The sequence below is a fragment of the Macaca nemestrina genome, chromosome 19, assembly GCF_043159975.1.
Source record: "Macaca nemestrina isolate mMacNem1 chromosome 19, mMacNem.hap1, whole genome shotgun sequence".
Lineage (NCBI taxonomy): Eukaryota > Metazoa > Chordata > Mammalia > Primates > Cercopithecidae > Macaca > Macaca nemestrina.
This window is the reverse complement of record NC_092143.1, coordinates 71,672,639-71,681,494: the sequence shown is the minus strand read 5'-3', so window position 1 is coordinate 71,681,494 and position 8,856 is coordinate 71,672,639. Positions and strand designations below refer to the sequence as shown.

The following is an 8,856-nucleotide window of genomic DNA, read 5'->3' as shown; positions in this document are numbered from 1 at the left end:
TTTTAAAAAAAAAAAAAGTCTCTTCTAAATTTTTTTTTTTTTTGAGACAGAGTCTCACTCTGTCGCCCAGGCTGGACTGCAGTGGCGCAATCTCGGCTCACTGCAAGCTCCGCCTCCCAGGTTCACGCCATTCTCCTGCCTCAGCCTCCTGAGTACCTGGAACTACAGGTGCCCGCCACCACACCCAGCTAATTTTTTTTGTATTTTTAGTAGAGACGGGGTTTCACCATGTTAGCCAGGATGGTCTCGATCTCCTGACCTCATGATCCGCCTGCCTCAGCCTCCCAAAGTGCTGGGATTTACAGACGTGAGCCACCATGCCCGGCGTTTTTTTGTTTGTTTGTTTGTTTGTTTTTTAAGATAGGATCTTGCTCTGTCACCCAGGCTGTAGTGCAGTGCAATCATAATTTACTGCAGCTTTGAAATCTTGGGTTCAAGCAATCAATCCTCCTACCTCAGCCTCCTGAGTAGTTGGGACTACAGGCACACGCCACCCAGCTATTTTTATTTTATTTTTTGTAGAAATGGGGGTCTTTCTGTTTTGCTTAGGCTGACCTCAAAATCCTGGGCTCAAGCCATCGTCCCACCTCAGCCTCCCAAAGTGCTGGGATTAGAGGTGTGAGCCACCACACCCAGCCCTCCTTTCTAAATGTACAGATCCTGTGCTTTTTCAGTTGGCCCCAGGGACCTGCAGGTTTCTTTGCCATCACTATTTCCTCTGCCTGAAATGAACTCTTCCACCTTCTTTCCTAGCTAATTACTGCTCATCCCTTTGGCTCAGCTCAGGGCTGGAGCTGGACTAAGTGGACACTCTGCATTCCCTCTCTCTGCGGAATCTCATTTGTTCCACAGCTTCCACTCTTACCTACATGTTATTGATTCCCAAATCTATCTCCAGCCCTGGCAGTGCTCCTGAGTTCTGCCTCCCATTCACACTTCCACTGGCTTTCCCTCAAACATCTCAAACCCAACATACCCAACACTGAAGTAATCATTTCCCCCTTTGCTATCCTGCTTTTTCTCCTGTTTTCTATTTCAAAGACTAGCATCATCATGTATTGTCTGTGTCTAGTACTTAGAACAGTGCCTAATAGCTATAGTTTTATCTTTTCCAGAATGTCATATAAATACAATATACAGCCTTCTGGCCTGTGGCTCATGCCTGTGATCCCAGCACTTTGGGAGGCTGAGGTGGGTGGATCACCTGAGATCAGGAGTTTAAGACCAGCCTGGCCAACATGGTGAAACCCTGTCTCTACAAAAAATACAAAAAATACCTGGGTGTGGTAGCAGGTGCCTGTAATACCAACTGCTCGGGAGGCTAAGGCAAGAGAATCACTTGAACCCAGGAGGCAGAGGTTGCAGTGAGCCAAGATCACACCATTGCACTCCAGCCTGGGCAACAGAGTGAGACTCCATCTCAAAAAAAAGAAAAAAGAAAAGTTCCAGAAATAAACAACTCCTAAGTTTCCCGCGCTGTTCTGATAACCGTGATGAAATCTCTTGCTGTCCTGTTTCATCCTGCTTGGGGCTGGTTGTGAATCATCCCTTTGTCCAGTGTCTCCGTGCCGTCTATACTACCTGCCCATCAATCACTTAGTAGCTGGCCCAGTTATCAGATCAACTGTCATGGTACTGAAGTGTGTGTGCTCATTTAAAGTTTTTTGGGGGTTTTTTTGGTCCAGATTTATAATTTAATGACTGTGCAGGATCCAGTCCCTCATTTCTGCTGCTCACGGGCCCACTGCTCTGGGGTCAGGGTTTTCTGTTCAAAAGCATGGGTGTGCGAGAGTTCTTCTGCTAGGCACGCATTCACCAACCGGTGCCTCTGAAGCAGCGGCTTCCCCTCGAACTTGGCTGACACCACCAGGAAGCTACAGGCGCAACGGTTGAAGGTCGTGTCCTCCACCTCCACGTGCTCCACCTCCGGGTCCGCTGCAGCATCTCCTGGAGGTAATTGGCGCTGAGTTCCATGGGGGTAGTCCAGCTGGGGTGCCAGTCCAGCTGGGGTGCCAGTCCAGCGGGGACAGAACCCCAGCTCGGACCCCGGCCACGCTGCTTTGCGCCCTTACGGGAGTCACTTCCCTCACTTAAGCTTTATTTGACTTAATGATGGCCTCAAAGCACAAGGGTAGGAATGCTGGCATATTGTTATAATTGTTCTATTTATCATTAGTTATTGTTGATCTCTTCTGTGCCTCATTTATAAATTAACTTTTATCATAGGGATATGCCTGTGTCTATAGCTACAAAAAAACCCAGTATCTATAGAGTTTGGTACTATAGTGATTTCAGGCATCCACTGGGGATCTCAGAATGTATTCTGAACAGATAAGGAGGGACTGCTGTATTATTATATGGAGGTTAACCATACTATTAGCAATAGAATTATAATAAAAACTTTCAAAAACATGGCGAAGCTGGTAATAATGTGCCTGACATCCTACAGCACCTCCATATTGTCAACAGAGTCACACTCTAAAATATTTGAAAAGATTTATTCTGAGCCAAATATGAGTGGCTATGGCCCATGAGACAGCCCTCAGGAGGTCCTGAGAACATGTGCCCAAGGTGGTTGGGGTGCAGCTTGGTTTTATACATTTTAGAGAGGCATGAGACATCAATCAAATACATTTAAGAAATACATGGGATTGGTCCAGAAAGGTGGGACAACACGAAGCTGGGCCTTCCAGGCTATAGGTGAATTTGAACATTTTCTGGTTGACAATGAGTTGACTTTGTCTGAAGACCTGGGATTGGCCTGGGCACAGTGGCTTATGCCTGTAATCCCAGCACTTTGAGAGGCCGAGGTGGGTGGATCACCTGAGGTCAGGAGTTCGAGACCAAGCTGACCAACACAGTGAAACCCCGTCTCTACTAAAAATACAAAAATTAGCTGGGCATAAAGTGGCCATCACTAAATGCTAATAAACACTAGAGGGCACAATTGAGTTGTGGATAATTTTGGCCAGTATTGGAAATGAAACAAGGTATGGACTCCAGCAAAAATTAATGCAACAAATGGGTTGTGAAAATCATAAGCTTTGAAAACAATTGCTTTCTTTGTAAATCTGTTGGTTACCTTTCGCCCTTTGAGATAATTGAATTAAAGTAGACTTAACGCTTTAAATTTAATACAATGCTAATACTGTATTCCAAAAATAAAGCATATATACATTTACAAATATGAACACTTACATCGAAGAATTAGTGGGGGTGTTCTCAGTGTTGAGTCAGTTTCCATCTGAATTTTTCTTTCTTTAGATATTCCCGTCTTCCGGCAATGATGGTTTGGCCATGGAATTCATACTCATTCTAACCTGGCCACTTGAGAAAGCTGAAGTTTCAAGCCGGGCGCGGTGGCTCAAGCCTGTAATCCCAGCACTTTGGGAGGCCGAGATGGGCGGATCACAAGGTCAGGAGATCAAGACCATCCTGGCTAACACGGTGAAACCCCGTCTCTACTAAAAAATACAAAAATCTAGCCGGGCGAGGTGGCGGGCGCCTGTAGTCCCAGCTACTCGGGAGGCTGAGGCAGGAGAATGTCGTAAACCTGGGAGGCGGAGCTTGCCGTGAGCTGAGATCCGGCCACTGCACTCCAGCCTGGGCGACAGAGGGAGACTCCGCCTCAAAAAAAAAAAAAAAAAAAAGAAAGCTGAAGTTTCTAAGATTTTGTTATTGTAAGAGGTGACCAGATGTTCCAAACATCAAGCTATACAGGAAGCTCTCCACCCACTCCAAATGTCATGCTGAGTTCTCAACAGACTTCCCTTTCCCGTTTCCTTTTTCCCCTCTCTCTGATTTTTTTCTTCAAAGTCTATTCAAAAGCTGCTGCCAAAACCATCTTCCTCTATTGTTGTTCTGATGACATCATTCCCTTCCCCAGCTCTCCTTGTCTTTGGTCTCACGACCACAGTTTGCCTTCATTTCCTTGAACTGCCTCTGTGCCTGCCTCCGCCTCCATTCCCCCTTATTTCCTGCTGCTTCTCACCAACTGTGACGCAGGATTGTCACTGCTGATGTCCCAGTGCTGAGGTATCTATTACCTTCTAACAAAGAAGAGCATTCCCATTCCACTACCCAGACTTTCCTAAGTCTCTTCTACACTCACTCTATTTATGTATTCATTGCTCACGAGTATACTAAGCACCTTCTGCATATGTTCTAGGTACTAAAGGAGAGACAGAGAGAAAAAAGAAGAAAAGATACAGTCTTTTTTGTTTTGTTTTGTTTTTTGAGACGGAGTCTTGCTCTGTCGCCCAGGCTGGAGTGGAGTGCAGTGGTGCAATCTCGGCTCACTGCAACCTCTGCCTCCTGGGTTCACGCCATTCTCCTGCCTCAGCCTCCTGAGTAGCTGGGATCGTCACTACGCCCAGCTACTTCTTTGTATTCTTTAGTAGAGACGGGGTTTCACTGTGTTAGCCAGGATGGTCACGATCTCCTGACCTCGTAATCCGCCCGCCTCAGCCTCCTAAAATGCTGGGATTACAGGCGTGAGCCACCTCGCCCAGCCGACATAATCTTTTTTTTTCTGTTTTTGCCAGCTGCTCTGGCCAGCTTAAAAAGACAGTGTTGGCCGGGCGCGGTGGCTCAAGCCTGTAATCTCAGCACTTTGGGAGGCCGAGGTGGGCGGATCACAAGGTCAGAAGATCGAGACCACAGTGAAACCCCGCCTCTACTAAAAATACAAAAAAAAAAAAAATTAGCCGGGCGCGGTGGCGGGCGCCTGTAGTCCCAGCTACTCAGGAGGCTGAGGCAGGAGAATGGCGGGAACCCGAGAGGCGGAGCTTGCAGTGAGCCGAGATCGCGCCACTGCACTCCAGCCTGGGCAACAGCGTGAGACTCTGTCTCAAAAAAAAAAAAAAAAAAAAAAAAGACAGTCTTTAAGATCAAAATTGCCAGGAAGCCATTTAAGCTGGGGCTTTTGGAAACCAACTGGAACTTACTCTCCCTTAGAACCTGAAGGAGTAAGTAGCGGGAGGAAATTATACAATGATACAAAATAACTATACCATTCGGGATAGTAGATTTGGGATAATTCTAATTATTTCGTCACCTTGAGACAGGGTCTTACTCTGTCACCCAGGTTGGAGTGCAGTGGTAGAACCACAGCTCATTGCAGCTTCAACCTCTTGGGCTCAAGTGAGCCTCTCACCTCAGCCTCCCAAATAGCTGGGACTACAGGCATGTGCCACCACACCCTGCTAATTTTTCTTTTTCTTGCCCAAGCTGGTCTCGAACTCTTGAGCTCAAGCGATCCGCCTGCCTCGGCCTCCCAAAGTGCTACGAGTATAGGCTTGAGCCACCTCGTTTGGCCTCTAGCTCAGTAATTAATCTGACACTTGGTGACTGGCATACTGGTTTGCATTTCTCATTCCTCAGTTTCCTCACCTGTAAAATGGGGATAGTGACATCTATAAGATTGTTATACAGATCAAATGTGATAATAAAATAATTTGCAAAATATAAAGTATTATTTAGTGTAACATAATATTATATTCGTGCTACTGAGATTTAAATATGTCCTGATGCAAACATGCTATATATTTTATTGAGTGAGTCAACTATCATGTCTTGTTTAGTTGTTCATAGAAACTATTTTAGAATGAAAGGTTAATAAGGCAACATAATTAAGAAACATGAAGGAAAAGAAGACCTTTGCTATTATAACTTCTCTAAAGTTTCATTTCAAATCAAATAAACATTTGTGCATAAATAAAACATAGTTGTTCTTAAACTTTGTATATTTTTAATATACAGATTTTCTTACAGGGCTACAGAATTCAGATACCATAAATTATGTTTTTCTCAGAGACAACAATAATAAGTATTCTTAAAATTTTTATCACATGCTTACTACATACCAGGAACTATACTAGGAATTGAAATTAGAAATGTAAATGAGGCCGGGAGTGGTGGCTCATGCCTGTAATCCCAACACTTTGGGAGGCCAAGGCATGCAGATCACTTGAACCCAGGAGTTTAAGACCAGCCTGGCCAACATGGCGAAACCCCTCCTCTACAAAAAAAAAAAAAAAATACAAAAATTAGACAGGCGTGGTGGTGTGTGTCTGTAGTTCCAGCTATTGAGCAGGCTGAGATGAGAGGATTGCTTGCACCTGGGAGGTCGAGGCTGCAGTGAGTCAAGATCACACCACTGCACTCCAGCCTGGGCGACAGAGAGAGACCCTGCCTCAAAAAAAAAGAAAACAGAAATGTAAATGAATGGTTTCTGCGATGCAGGAGTATCACAACTCAATATTTGAAGACTGTCTGATAGAATCAAAGAAGTAGTAGTGGAATGCCATATTTATTAAATGCAATGACCTGAGGTCAGTATTTCAAGACCAGCCTGGCCAACATGGTGAAACCCTGTCTCTACTAGAAATACAAAATTAGCCAGGGGTGGTGGAACATGCCTGTAATCCCAGCTACTAGGGAGTCTGAGGCAGGAGAATTGCTTGAACCCGGGAGGCAGAGGTTGCAGTGAGATCAGGCAACTGCACTCCAGCCTGGGTGACAAAGCGAGTCAGTGCTTAATACAGTACGAGAGGCAAGAGAGAGAGAGAGAGGAGAGGGAGAGAGGCGAGGGAGAGAGAGAGAGAGAGAAGAAAAAGAAAGGAAAAGAAAAAATCTTCCTGACTGCCTTCAGTGTGAGACGCTGGCTTTTTCCTTGACTTCATTGGCTTCCTGGTTTTCAGGCCTTCAAACTCTGCCTGGACCTACCCCACCTGCTCTCCTGGGTCTGTAGTTGCTGACTCACCCTACAGATGCTGGGACTTCTCAGCTGCCATAATCATGTGAACCAATTCCTGCTCATAAATGTGTTTCTATGTACATATACATCCTACTGGTTCTGTTACTCTGTAGAAGGTAAGGTTCACCCGAGAAAATTTCCAAAAAGCAAAGGAGAATGAAGAAATAAGGATTCTGTAACGTTTCATCATTCATGTCTGAAGAGAGTAAAAACAAATGGTTGAGGCCCAGCACAGTGGCTCACGCCTGTAATCCCAGCACTTTGGGAGGTTGAGGCAGGCAGATCATGAGGTCAGGAGTATGGTGAAAACCCGTTTCTACTAAAAATACAAAAATTAGCTGGGTGTGGTGGCGTGTGCCTGTAGTCCCAGCTACTCTGGAGGCTGAGGCAGGAGAATCTCTTGAACGTGGGAGGTGGAGGTTGCAGTGAGCCGAGATCACACCACTGCACTTCCAGCCTGAATGATAGAGCGAGACTCTGTCTCAAAATAAAACAAAACAAATGGTTGATTACAGTCATAACACTGTCACCTAGTGTTGTTTGACCTTGAGAAATTCACTTACTCTATCTGAGATACATTCATTCATTCATTCAACAAATACTTACAGAATGCCTTTTCTGTACCAGGAACTGAACGTACTGTGTTAAGCACTGAAGGTATCAAGGTTGATAAGATAAAAGTCCCCACCCTTCAAGGAGTTTAGTAGAGTTCGACCTGGAGGCATTTGATAGAAAAATTAATGTTTAAAGTGTAAGAGTTGTAAATGTTGAATCATCAAGGGCCCTTATCTCCTACTCTACCCCAACGCAAATCCTCTACTTCTGGCACAGTGGAGCACTCTATTTCATGCACATTTACTCAAATTAAACTCTGCCTCTGCTCTCATCTTCCTTTTCTGGAATGCCTTTCTGGAGCTGTCTCTCCTGATTATCCCACTGCCTTTTCAAAGCTCTTGTCAGTTGTCTCCGCCTACCAAGATCTTCCCGACTCTAAATTCCCAAAGATTTAATTTTCTGGACTCCTCATTAGCATTTATCAAATATAAGCTACTACTCGTGTTTGTATATAATATTTTTTTTTTTTCTTTTTTGAGACAGAGTCTCGCTCTGTCACCCAGGCTAGAGTACAGTGGCGTGATCTCGGCTCACTGCAAGCTCTGCCTCCCAGGTTTACCCCATTCTGCCTCAGCCTCCCGAGTAACTGGATAATATTGTATTAAGCTTCTTAAGTAGGATACGTTCTTATATTTCATTGTTTCATCCAGTACAGTAAGCATGCCTTGAGTAATAATAATATTTTCCTGTTACTGACTCAGTATGAGAAATTGGGGAGTCACTTCGTTGCAATGTGCTGAGTTTTCACAAGCTGCACTATGAGGAAAATACTTGATAACAGGAATATTATGTAAAATATTTTTGTCTTCCAAGAAGGATAAAAAGAGCAAATAAGTTACAAAGAAGAATAATTTGTTTAGAAAAAAAATTTGTTTATAATGTTATTATGATAATAAATTAATTAACATAAATTGCTGAGATTACAAAATCTCCTGTTCATGGCAAATATCCAAAAATCCTCCCTTATGTAAGGATTCTTTTTTTTTTTTTTTTTTTTTGGAGACGGAGTCTCGCTCTGTCGCCCAGGCTGGAGTGCAGTGGCCGGATCTCAGCTCACTGCAAGCTCCGCCTCCCGGGTCTACACCATTCTCCTGCCTCAGCCTCCCGAGTAGCTGGGACTACAGGCGCCCGCCACCTCGCCCGGCTAGTTTTTTGTATTTTTTAGTAGAGACGGGGTTTCACTGTGTTAGCCAGGATGGTCTCGATCTCCTGACCTCGTGATCCGCCCGTCTCGGCCTCCCAAAGTGCTGGGATTACAGGCTTGAGCCACCGCGCCCGGCCTTATGTAAGGATTCTAATCCATAATCAAAAATCAAATTCCAACTTTTGGAAAAGGCATAAGCCATATACTATATGTAATTGAATTTTTTTTTTTTTTTTTTTTTTTTTTTTGAGATAGAGTCTCACTCTGTCGCCCAGGCTAGAGTGCAGTGGCATGATTTCAGCCCACTGCAACCCACCCCTCCTGGGTTCAAGCAATTCTC

At 44.6% G+C, this 8,856-nt stretch overlaps 1 pseudogene; it reads right to left on the bottom strand.

The window, feature by feature from the left end:
• Positions 1-244: 244 nt before the first annotated feature.
• Positions 245-2,862, bottom strand: LOC105464618 (bolA-like protein 2 pseudogene; annotated as a pseudogene).
• Positions 2,863-8,856: the final 5,994 nt, after the last annotated feature.